Below are 13,656 nucleotides of genomic sequence, written 5' to 3' on the forward strand. Positions count from 1 at the left end.
TGCTGGAAATTGAATGTAGGTCCTCTGTAATAAAAAGAAGGGTGTTTAATTGCTAAGTCATATCTCCAACCCCCAACATTTGAGTTTCTTATAACTATACCATATTCATCAATTATGTGTTATAACTGCAGGCTGTAATAAGAAAGATCTGCTTACATGGACATAGATTATAGAGGAAAAAAGATAAAATATCTCATGGAAGGTAGCAAAATGGCATTAATTCATATAAATAATTTGTTGACATGACTTGATATGTACAATTGTTAAGAGACATGAGCATACATGAGGCATTATAGTCTTCCATTCCATTGTGTGTTCCATTGATAGGTAAACACCAGCATCAGTATGCTTTCTCCATTCCTTCCTACCCCCAAAAACACTGAAAGAAGAGAAACAGAACCTGGGGAGAAGCAGCTGACTGATGTATGCTATAGAAAATACAGAAGATTTTTCTTTTTTGAGACATTTTCTTGTCACCCAGATGATGAATTTCAAAGAAAACAAAACACACCATAATAATAGGAATCTGTGAATACAATCTCTTAACAATTCTGAAAAACAAAGCAAGTTAGTAGCTTTCTGGTTATAACAAAAAGTTTAAGAGGAACATTCATCTGTCTATGGATTTGTACTCTGACTTAAATTGAGACAGAAAACTAGTCATTTTTTTTCAAATAACTTATGTAGATACTCTACTGTCAATGAAGTAAAACCCAAATTTCAACTCCTTAATTTTGAGTCTTCATAATCACTTCAACACAAATGAATGAATTTGCAATAAAATGAGGTGGAGGGAACCATATAATTTTACAGTAAGAAAATCTGACTCACATTCAATCTATCAAGAGATCAAAATTAACATAAACCATGTTCTTTTTATTTTAAGCCCTTTCAAGAGGAAGGCAAAAAAATGTTTTCCATTGTAAAATACATGCACATAGGATAACTATATGGAGAAAATTAGGAGATTATTTAGTATCAAGTGAATTATCTAACCAATATTGCTCAAAGCTGTCATGGCCATCTGACAAACACCTGAGAATCTAGAAAGTGTTATAGCCATGCAGAGCTTAAAGCCATGGAGAATTGATGTAATCAGAGATCCCTCTGGTGCTCCAGAAAAGAAACAGTATATTAAATAATGAAAAGTAACAAAATGTGAATCACTGGTGAAAATTATTGAGTAGATTTGGTGGTTTGTTTTTTTCATATATTTTTATTAGGATTTATTAGTGCTTTGTGTCCATATATTTTCATGAGGGCCTATAGATACAAAATTAAAATTCTCTTAATCATAAGAAGAAAGGCAGAATAAGGGTCTGGTATTGTGTTCATGTTGAAAATGGAAAATAGACAGATCAAAACTTCCACCCTTATAGAAAACAGCATGTATTGAATATATGTATGTGAGCCTTCTTTGTATTCTAGACCTTTGATATTGCCCTGGGGGCTCCAGTATGGTGTACTGATTAAGTCACCCAAGTGACTCAAATTTGTAAATGCAGATACTCCACCTACAGTTTCTTTGAGATAAACTCACAGTGGGGAAATTTTAGATTATTCTCTAAAGGGCTGATATTGTTAACACATTAAGTTTAGAAATTTTGCCAGAGAACATGATGAATTTTATTTTCTTGTCCCTTGTGAGTTTGGCATGGGAAATTTCAAGAGACTGTGATTTCAGTAAGATACAGGTTGCTTCACTGATGTAGAGTAAGGCATGACCTGGTTATTCTAAGCATTGTACAGGCTTATCTTCACAAAACAATTTAATTTTGAATTTCATCAAATGTACTGCTGCATAGTCTGCTTAGTGGCTTTCAAATCTTTACCTTGGTTCTCACTGGCACTGTGCCAGGACTATATTATAGGCCCTGTCTTCTCTGTATACCTTTTCGCTTGACTCTGGAAGATTCTGGCTGAACTCTCTTTAATACAGGAAGAGTTAGCACTTTTTCTTCATTATTTTCATATTGGAAATCTCTATGTAAAAATAATTTATACAATTTGGGGGCTGAAATGATGTCTTAGAGGTTGAGAGAGTTTTCTGCTCTTTCATGGGATAGAGTTCAGTTTCCTTCTACCAAATCAGGTTTACAAATCCCTGTGACTCCAGATTCAAGGGTTCAGGTGTTCCCTTCTGGCCTTTTTGGGTACCTGCAGTCACATATATATGGTAAGTCGTTTTTGTTTTTTTTTGTTTTGTTTTTTTTTTTTTAATTTTTACAGTCCAGATTTTATCCCCTTCCTGGTCCACCCTCTGACTGTTCCACATTCCATCTCCAAGAGGATGTTCCTACCCCCAACTCCCACCTCACCAGAACTCCCAACTCCCTGGGGGCTCCAGTCTCTTGAGGATTGAGTGCATCCTCTCTGACTGAGTCCAGACCAAACAGTCTTCTGTTGCATATGTGTTGGGGCCTTCATATCAGCTGGAGTATGCTGTCTGGTTGGTGGTCCAGTGTCTGGGAGATCTCGGTGGTCCAGGTTAACTGAGACTGCTGGTCCTCCTACAGGATTACCCTCCTCATCATCTTCCCAGCTTTTCCCTAATTCAACCACAGGGGTGAGCAGCTTTTGTCCACTGATTGTGTGTAAATATCTGCATCTTACTCTTTCAACTGCTTGGTGGGTCTTTCAGAGGGCAGTCATGATAGTCCTCTTTATGTGAACACACCAAAGCCTCAGTACTAGTGTCAGGCCTTGAGACCTCCCTTGATATGGATCCCAATTTGTCCTGTAGCTGGACCTTCTTTTCCTCAGGCTCTTCTCCATTTTTTGTCCCTGCAGTTCTTTCAGACAAGAACAATTTCGGGTCAAAGTTTTTGACAGTAAGATGGCAATCCCATCCCTCTACTTGATTCCCTGTCTTTCTATTGGAGGTGGACTCTACAAGTTCCCTCTCCCCACTGTAGGGCATTTCATCTAAGGTCCCTCCCTCTGAGTCCTGAGAGTCTCTCATCTCCCAGGTCTCTGGTACTTTCCGGAGGGTCCTCACATCTCCTACCTTCAGAGGTTGCCTGTTTCAATTCTTTCTGCTGGCCCTCAGAGCTTCAGTCCTGTCCCCCCACACACACACACACCTAATACCTGATCATGTTTCCGTTGTCTTCCTCTCCTTGTCCCCTTTCCCACCCAGGGACTCTATCTCCCTTCCCCGTCCTGTGATAAAATTTTAAAAGTAAAAATTAATAAAAATAACTTCCATGTCAGAATGAATCTATAGAAACAAGATTTTAGTTTTGTACAGATTTTTGGAAGGAGGGGACAAGGGAATGTATATTAAACTAAATTTACTGACACTAGAGTTTCTGACTCTGACTTTGGGCATTGCAAGTAAATAACAAAAATGGGTTCCCGAAGACATTCCTCTCCTAAGTTTTTTCTTAATTAATCATTTTATAAGTTTACATTTCAAATGATACCCCTTTTCAGTGTTTCCCCTCTACAAAACCCCCATCCAATCTACCACTCCCTCCTCCCCTTTGCCTCTATGAGGGTGCTCCTGTATTCACTCACCCACTCGCACCTCACTGCCCTAGCAACCCCTTATGATGGAGTACCAAGCCTCTACAAGACAGAGGGCCTTCAATGCCACTGATGCCAGATAAGATCATCCTGTTGCAATCCCGTTCAGCTCCTTCAGTCCTTCCCCTAGCTCTTCCCATGGGGTCCTATGTTCAGTCAAATGGTTGGCTGTGAGTATCTGCCTCTGTATTAGTCAGGTGATGGCAGAATTTTTAAAGTTTGCAGATGCTAGGCAAGGAGTCCACATGCTCCATGTTTCTCTAAGACTTCAGATATGCAAACAGAAAAAGCAGCATCTGTACACAATGCTTGTTCAGGAGCGCTCTACACTTGTCTTTGAGGAATACTATACATTTCTGTGTTCCTCAGATTCAGGCTCAGATTTTCCTTTTATTACACTGATACAATTCCTTTAAATTATATATAAACAACAAAAAACTCTATACTTTCCAAGCATCTTTGCACTCTGAAGAATGACAGGATCTAATCTCAAGTAATTCATCTGGATCTTGTTCATGACAACCTCCTTATTTGAAAGGGTCATATTTGCTGGATTTGGTATCTCAACCCTATATTCCTCACGAAGGCTGATTTCATGAGTTTGTGACAAACAGCATGATATGCATTTAAAAATATATTATTTAAACATATTAAGATTTTAAATTCTCTTAGATGTTTGTTTGCACTTTGAAAATTGGGCAGATATTTTAGTTCCATCAAAGTTGATTCTGTAAATATTACTGAATCTTTCATGCTTTAATGTCAAGGCCAGTCTTTGAGGTAGTTTCCACTTCAGAGTCACAGTGACTATTTAAATATGTCACAAATTCACATCTATCATGAGAATGATGAATGAATTTAAGAAACTGGCCTGACTTAATCACCCCACAATGTATAGTTATATCAAAACACCTCACCATATTCTAGTACTATAAATGATTGTATCAGTCAACTTTATATAAGTTTATATAACTTTATATAAGTTTTTTAAAGTAATAAGTTCAAAATATTACTTTATACTCAGAAATATTCAAGTATTCTTCATGACTACATATATGAAAGCACTGATTGAAAAAGTAAGAGTCTATTTGAATAGAATGATTATTGTCAGCATTTTCTCTTTGCATTGATTTATTTAAGGATATAGACACTTGTTGCACATATCTGTCTATAGGTATCTCAGTGTGTCCCTCTATAGCTTGTATTTCCTGCAAAGAGTTCATTTCACAATAGAGTTCAAGAAATCATGTAAATTGTGTTTACTTATCTCATATACTGCTTACCATTCATTAGAAAATATTCCTAAGTGGTTCATGAACTTTTAAAAATACTTGAAAGATTACCTTCTTGATAATGATGACCTCAAACTTTCTTGAATCAATGCCAATGGGATTAACTTTAAATTCTTTTCACATCACTTATAACTATTCTATTTTCATGGAAATGAGTATAATTCATGAATCTGAAACCAGGATTGGGTTGCTTGCCTTCTGGCTTTGAATATAAAGATAAATAAAAAATTCATTTATTGTGTGAAGAAAACAGTTTATAATGTTTTCATGCCTTATAAAATTTAGGTTTCACAGATTTAATGAAAAAGTTCACATTCCTGCATCCGGTTTGTGCTGAGGTTTGTACATTATTAATCTCCTAGTTAGATATTTAAAAGATTAATAATTAGGTTTCCTTGAATACAAGGAATGTGTATGTTTAGCTTACAGTATAACATATAATAAGAAACATTACAAGTTTATAATATAATTATCAAGGATTAATTATCTTGTGTGTGACTGAAAAACCTTGATACAGCCATTTTAATTAGTACAATTATTATTTAATATGGGGAATTTAAAAAAATGTTTAGATTTAGTGAGTTATTTATTTCCACTTTTTGATTATTTTGTACAATGATGACATAAAAATTGAATTGTATAATAAGGATACATGTCAATCAATTTCAGGTTCATTAAGTACAACACCAGAAGTGCAAATGCTAATATGTTGATTCTATTTTTGAGGAACAACCACCTGACTTTTTGATACTTGGTGGCCCACTTGACATTCCCAGCTTTAGAGAATAATTTTACTTTTTCAGCATCCTTATCAGCACTTAATACAGTCTAGCTGAGAAGTTGTCCATCCAAGTAGATATAAGATAGCATTCAATATCATTTACCTCCTTCATCTAATGACTAATGGCGGTGAACATCTGTTAATGAGATTGTTTGCCACTTACATTCTTTGAAAATTTTTCTGTCTTGTCTTTTTATAGCCATTTTAAGCAGATTATTTAACATTGATTTCATTGTTGACTTGCTGTAGTTCTCTATATGGGATGTGAATTTGTTTTTTAGTTTTATATATGCATACATTACATTATGGTCATATCCTCACACACTTTCATTCTCCTTTCTCCTCATATTGCACATTCTTTTATTAATAAATTGTTCCTCATGTCTCTTTCTTGAATTTTATTTGTTTTGTGAACCATTGAATTTAATCAGAGACCTCTCAGTTTTGACTATGCAGATAAATAGACAGGAGATCACCTCTGAAAACATTGACCTTCTGCTCCAACAGCCAAGAAATACAGGCGGGCCCCAGGACCCGAGCTCCCCAAATTTGTCTGCATGTTGAGAGACTCATTTTTGTTCCCTCCCTATATTAGCAACTACAGCAACTGTGAGTCCATGAATGCAGCAGACACGCTATTCTCAGAAGATAGAACTTCACTGCACAACTCTACATCATATACAGTCCTGTATCCTCTGCTGGGATGTCCCTTGAGCCTTGTAAATAATAGTACAGACATCCCACTAAACAACCAACCAACTAACAATTATATTTTCCTTCATTCCACTTGTTTATTACATTTTATTTTGGCAAATATTGTCTTCAATTCTGTGATTTCTTTTCCACTCTACTGAATCCTTTAATAAATAGTATTTAGATGCAGATATGGTTTGATTTGGCTGACATTACTTCCTTACTAGTGATCCAGATGTCTGGTTTCATTCTATTGCATAACAATGACCCATTTTTCCAGCATCATTTCTTGAAGCATGTTCTTGTTTTAGGGATTGTTTGTACCTTTAGTAAAAACCCTTTGACAACATAGTAAAGATTTATGTATTTATTTAATGATGGTAGGGATTGACCCCCAAACATTGAACCGGCTAAGCAAGCATTTCAAGATAGTTACATCTCTGGTTTTGTAAAGCTTTATATATTTGCTTACTGTTCAATTGTATTGATCTAAATATCTATCATTTCTCCCAAATCACCTGTTCTTGTACAATGCTACTGGAAGAAGACCAGTAGTACATGGAAGTCATACGTAAAACCTGTAATGTTTTACTGCTGTGCTTTCTGTTTGATGTCTTTTGATAAAAACGGGAATTACTTCATATGAGTTACAGATCATTGTAAAGATGAGAAGCATCATTTCCAAGTTATAATGAATACACAGATTATAATCTAGATTAGCAGACTCTTTGCATATTTAGAATATTAAATAACAGGTTTAAAACTGATCAAGAAAGAGTCTCAGAACAAATCAAATAAATGCTTTTTTTTGCCATTAAATAAGTTAAGATATGTGGATGCTAGGAAGTTTGGAATGAGGGAGGAAAAGATGAGAGATACTTAAGGTAGCTAATAATCATTTATGGTGGGATATGTACAACAGGTCAAACCTTAACAATTCAATGTTACACTTACTGTTTTCATAGCTTAGTAGCCAAGTATGCAGTGATGGTCTTTTGCCTAAGAGCTTCAGATGAAAAGGAACTGTCAGCATCCAGCTCTGATGTCTCATGTTATGATTCTGGTATACACACCATCCTCTGGAAATATTAGCTATGGTTCCATGGTAGAGAGAATAAAAAGTGAGATTTGGATGTACCATAATTTTCTTGATTTCCAGATAACTATATTTACCTTTGTTTTCCCAAACAAAAGTTCCTATCATGGAACCAAGAATTTGCTTCAACATCATAATTCACATATTAAACATTAAACATGTCATTGGCACAGGAGAATACAGAGCAAGCTGCAGGTTAGCTTCATAGACACTGCATATGTTTTCAAAGTGCACATATTCTCATAAGTTTCAATGCCTTTAACTACCTTGTCTACAAATTACATTCTTCCTCATATTCTTCCTCATAGATATTGTCAAATCTAAAAAAAGGATCTGTGCATTTTAAAAATGCCTTAGTGCTTTGTTTGATGTTAATACACCAGAATAATTCTGTTTTATGTCTCAAATAGAGAATATTATTTAAAAGATGAGATATTTAGGGCTCTGTATAAAGGGACAACATTTACTTCTTTAATTACTTGTTAGCATTAGATATTCCTCTGTTTGTTTTATTATGTCTTTTGAATTTTGAATGACATTGGAGAACTACATCCTTCTTTGTGGAACTGAATCCACTGAAGGGAATGTCACTTAAAATGCCATTTTTCATGATTGTATACTAAAATGTAAAACAAAACTGTCTCTGTGTTAGAAAATATATTAAAATGCTTAGAAACAAATGAGTAAATTTCTGATAGATAAATGATTATTAAAATAGAAAAAGAAAAGAGAGACTTCATTTTAAGTAAAACTTTGCTTCCAGCACATAGAGCTGTATATATATTTAAGGTATAGATTCTAGACTGTAGTTTGAAGGAAAGCAATAGTGCAAATAAATTCCATGCCACTACACACTTTAAAATACTAGATTTAGCAGCAGTCACATTAGCTTAGATAATGGGAGAATTTTTCTTCATTGAAAATGCTCTCTGTCGCTTAAGAACTTACTGAGGCAGCCTGCCATCTAGCTTTTTCACAGAAAAACAGGCTTGCAGACTGCAGATGAGAGAGTCTGGAGCAGAGACAGTTTTAACTTAGCCATTCCTAATTTATCTCAAGCGTTTTCAATTCATCTTCACTGCTCTGTGCACACAGGAACACCAGATTGCCATCCCTGGGGAACAGAACGCAACCGGGGATCTAGAGAGCTGTCACATTCCAAGAAATATTTAAATTGTGCTGGTTTTCTTCTGGAGAGCTGAGCCCAGGGAATGAAAACTCTCCATCCAGTCGTAGCTTTGCGGGCAATAGATCAGAGGATATTGCCAGGCTCCTAATGGATTATTGTTATCGGGCAGGTTTTCTCTGAAGGTACGTAGTTATTTTCTCAATTCATTACCCTCTCCTATTTATCAAGTAATAAGCTAATGAGCTGGGAATCCAAACCTGCAAATAGAGAAAGATGTTAAGGAGTCAGTATTGACTGGGTAATGGCACTTTATTGCTGCATGTTTGCATGGGAAATAAGAGGATTCCTTTACTAAAGATGAAAATATATACTTTAAATTGCTGTGTCAGCACAAAACAAGCAAAACCAAAACAAAACCGTGCTGCAGGCTGCATTGTAATAAGTTCATATTAATTCTCTGGAGGGTTTTCCTTTTGTAGTTGCAGCCAAAAATGAGGGGAAATACATACTTTGAAAACTTGCTCAAGCCTGTGTATTTTGGAATAGTTATAGATTCTCTCTGTCTTTGCAAATAGTTGGCATCGAATGTTTATATTAAATATGCTGTTTTTCATGACTGTTTATGCAGATATATGAATGATGAAAAATTTTTAATTTAGACAAACTCTACCAGAAGTATTTCTGAGAGCATGGTTATGGAACACTTTGTGTTGCTGATCAATATTTGTGAGTTTGAAGGAAATGTATTAAAATTATCTATTATGCTGTTAGCCAAATATATTGTAAAAATTATTTAAGTTTTCTTAGTATATAAAAATGTTAATGTCATGCCTTAGGTGGGAAAGGTATTTAGTCACATAAAATGTTAAAAGCTGACAAAGTTCTGAACAATTACTGAGCTAATGAAAAGGGAGGAGGCAGCTTTGACCTATGTATAATACAGCTTAATTTACAATGGTCTATTGCAATAAGAAAGATGACTTCTTTCTGTGCGTTTACTAAAAGTTAAAGATGTGTGTATAGATGGTGTCAGAAAAATCACCGGGTTTATAAAGCAAGAGGACATTCTTTGAAACTATTGTGTTATGAGTGTTCGATGCATTCTAACGTCTCTTGAGAGTGTGAATGGTCTCAGTGAAATCTCCTGTGATGCTGGTACTTTTCCACGATGAAACACGACTATGAGACTCAGTGGAATTGCGGGTACATATCCTGTGGGGTATAGTATAGCAGCTGCTTAATTTGGACTGGAACACAGAGTTTATGTGCCCATCCTGGGTTAATCATGGACTTAGAAGGGGAAGTGGTAGCTGAGATTTGCAAGAGCAATTAGTAACTGTTCTACATTCTTTAGAGCATTGGAGAAAGTATTAGAAAAATAAGAGGGGTGGGGGAGACAAGTGAGTCAGAAAAACAGTGACTTTCTGAGAATCCCCCTAATGCTCAAAGGGACTGAAAGTGGAAAAAATCCAAAAGCATAAAGAGAATAGAATCCCAGAACTCCACTTTAAGTACTTTCTTTCCCAAACATTTGGAGGAAATGAAGAATAGGAGTGAAATTGGGGTTTGTCTATGGACACTTCCATTTGATTTGGCAAGCTGTTCTCTTTTGTGGAACCTCTTTCTTCACTCGTTTACAGTCTGTTTCTTTTTTTTTCCCCCAATGATGGAAAGCTCTACTCTAAATCTAAGAAAGAACATTCTAAAAGTGCTCAAATGGTTTCATATCTCAGAGCTTTCAAAGTCAATTGCTTATGAATGTTAAGGACAAAGTGTGTCCATTTTATTTTAACCAATGGCTCTTCTAAATTTTTCAGCTTTTGTTATAAAGAGCATTAGGAGAATTATTTTAAGCAACACATTTTTTTAAAGTACCAATATATAATAAAGATAGTTCTGTCACCATTGAGTGCAGAAAAGATATAATAGTAGCTAAACAATGTATGTAACTAATTCACTTTAGAACATTATATGGATCAAACACATTTGAAAACCAGATCAAAATTACAATGAACATTCTAATCATCCTGACCTCTTGTTAACCTTTTTTTTTTTTACTTCGATCATGCCAGCACCTTCTGCCTTCCGATAAGATGCATTTACTTACCCAGATATTTAAATTGGCTCAGCTTCTTGTTCTAGTACTAAAAGTTATTTTATTTCATCTTATAGTGAGTTCATTACAAAATATATTACTGTAATTTCATTTTATTATTTGCTACTAAATAATGTTTATTGAGTGCTTGTGATGTGTTTGCTGCTTCTGAGCAACATGTAGTTGGAAAACATGTAATACTCTTCTGTCCTAAATCAAACAGTTTATTAATATTTCAGGGCCTCTAATTGGATCAAAGAAAAGGGTGATTTTTTATGTACATATAATGTATAAAATGTCTAATATTTCATCAATGACTTGCATTTATCTTTATGGAGGACACATGAAGATGATCTGTTCAGTTTCAAACCCTTATTAAACTTTATCCCATATGTAAAGGTAGTATAATGAACAAAACATTGGATTGAGGACAAAACAAATATTATTAGATACAGTAAGAAAGGCTGGCTAAGTTCCTTGATCCCTATATATCTCTGACCTCAGTTGTTTATATATAATAATAATACCTAGCTTTAAAACTTTGTTTGGAGAGTTCACATATTTAAGTATCAAAAAATTCTATCACAATATCTGATAAATGGTTAACAAAAGCAATTTTATCACAACCTTTTTATTAAGAAACATTTATATTCCCACTGAGGCTACTTTGACTCTCCATGTTTTCAATAATTGCATGTGTGTTGGTTTGTGTTTGTGATCCTATAATTATATTAAATAAGAAATTAAACATCAGTGTTTTGTCTTTTGGTATTAAAGTACTTGTAGATATGCCAAGACATTACACATGCCAATATAAAACAAGAAATTGATCAGTTTAGATAGCAGGCACTTTCTATATCGATATCAAGCACCTAAAATATCAGTCATAACTTAGCAAGGAAAGCAGACATAACTGTGTCTCATTTCTCTTGTACCTCCTCCCAAAGGATATACAAATGGATGACAGGACAATAAATCCTCTTGCTCATTAGATTTTACCTTGTCACCATTTTGTTTGTATTCTCTTTTGCAAGTAGCTCTGCTAGGGAATGTCCTCCTATTCTGGCTGCTTAGAGTAAATCAAGCATACAAAACCACCCCTCAAGGAACAAAGTGAAACATTAAAACTTTACGTAAACTAAATAGCAGCATCCATTGAAAAAAGAGTAAATACTAATTTTTGCTTTAATTGCACTTCTATAACTAACCTTTGTGTTTCTATGGATTACAGCTTGGTTATAATTGCGTTAAGAACTAATATCCACATAGAGGTTCATACATACCATATTTGTCTTTCTGGGTCTGGAACACTTCACACAGGGTGATTATTTCCTGGTCTATCCATTCACCTGCAAGTGTCATTATGTCAATTTGCTTTATCAGCTGAGTAATACTCCATTGTGTACCACAGGGTTGTTTTTTATTTTTAAGCCACTCATTTGTTGAGTGACTACTAGATCATTTCCAAATTTCATATATTTTGAAAAGCACTGAACATGGTTAAGGAATTATCTCCTTTGTAGGATGATGTAAACTTTGTGTTTATGTCCAAGAGTGGTATAGCTGCACCTTGTGGTTCATTGATACTAATCTTCCTGAGGAACTGCTTCTCATAGTACCTCAATGAATTTGTAGTGTCACCAGCAATGGGTAAATTTCAGTTTTGGAGTTTTATGTGTGTTTGTTTGTTTGTTTGTTTGTTTGTTTTTAATCTTAGCCATTCTGAGAAGTGTATGATGAAGTGGCAAAGGAATGTTGATTTGAATTTTATGATGGTGAAGTGTGTTTAACATATACTTCATTATTTCACATTTTAATTACATCATTAGAGAATTTTCTACTTTTATCTATAACCCATTTTAAAATTGGGATTTCTTTGGATTATCTATATTTTTAATTTTTATGTTTTGGATATTAATCATCTAATAGATGTGAAATCATTAAAAATCTTTTCCTGTTACACAAGTTGAGTTTTGAACAAATGACAGTCTCCTATACCATGAATCAAGTTCTCAATTTCATGTGTTTTAATAAAAGTGGTATTGTCAAATATGAAGGTGCAGTCAGATGTTAATCATGACTATGACTTTACCTTTTCACAAAAACAATATCCATGGTAGAACTGCCTTCACTTGGGTCTGAGTGTTATTGAAAATACGCGTGTCTGATTTTCTCATATATACTTATATACTCAGCATACATGAAAAATTTACTGAAGATCCTGTTATATAGAGAGGTAAGTTAGCATACTACCTGTCATTGGAAATTTTGTAGCTAAAGCAACAAGATACTTAGAAGGTCAAGTGCCAAGAAGTTTATACTATACTCTAACTCTACTAAAGCTTGGACATCAATGTCGCACATACTATCAATATTATTTTATTTTTATATTCAGCTAGTTTATGTCACCATTAACCTGCAAATGTCTTCTCATTTACTCATCTCAAAACAATATATACACGTGACCTCACTCCTCTAAACATCCTTGAAATTTGTGCATTATTTATTCTTCCTGATTCTCAAATTTATAAATTTTCATTAATTCTCTTTATTTCTTTTTATTTATTTACTATCCAACTTTTTCCCTCCTCCCAGTGACCTCTCCCACAGTTCCTCATCCCATTCCTTGCCCCCACTGTATCCAAGAGTATGCTCCCTCCCCACAGACCTCCCTGAGGCCTCAAGTCAGTCTCTCCAGGCCAGACCAGTCAGTCCTCTGTTATATATGGTGTCCCAGGCCTCCAACCAACTCCTGTATGCTGCCTGGTCAGTGGTTCAGTGCTGGAGAGCTCCCTGGCATCCAGGTTATTTGAAACTGCTGTCTTCCTATGGGGTTGCCCTACCCTTCAGCTTCTTCAATCCTTCACCTGATTCAATCATAGGATTCCCTAAAATCAGTCCCAGTGATTGGGTGTAAGTATCTGCATCTGTCTCAGTCAGCTGCTGGTAGGGCCTCTCAGAGAACAATGTTAGGCTCCTGTCTGTTAGCACAACATTGCATCATTTATAGTGTCAGGCCTGGAATCTCTCCTTGAGATGGAT

The 13,656-nt window shown here is 35.1% G+C and overlaps 1 protein-coding gene across 1 annotated transcript in view; it reads left to right on the forward strand.

Annotated features, from left to right (window-relative positions):
• Nucleotides 1-8,357: 8,357 nt before the first annotated feature.
• The window catches only part of Mgat4c (MGAT4 family member C), a 659,905-nt gene continuing 654,606 nt past the window's right edge, over nt 8,358-13,656 (forward strand). The window contains exon 1 of the mRNA XM_076920099.1: nt 8,358-8,701. The gene's annotated coding sequence lies outside the window, so the exon portion shown is untranslated. The remainder of the gene's footprint in view (nt 8,702-13,656) is intronic.

This window comes from Arvicanthis niloticus, chromosome 22 (genome assembly GCF_011762505.2).
Source record: "Arvicanthis niloticus isolate mArvNil1 chromosome 22, mArvNil1.pat.X, whole genome shotgun sequence".
NCBI classification, from domain to species: domain Eukaryota; kingdom Metazoa; phylum Chordata; class Mammalia; order Rodentia; family Muridae; genus Arvicanthis; species Arvicanthis niloticus.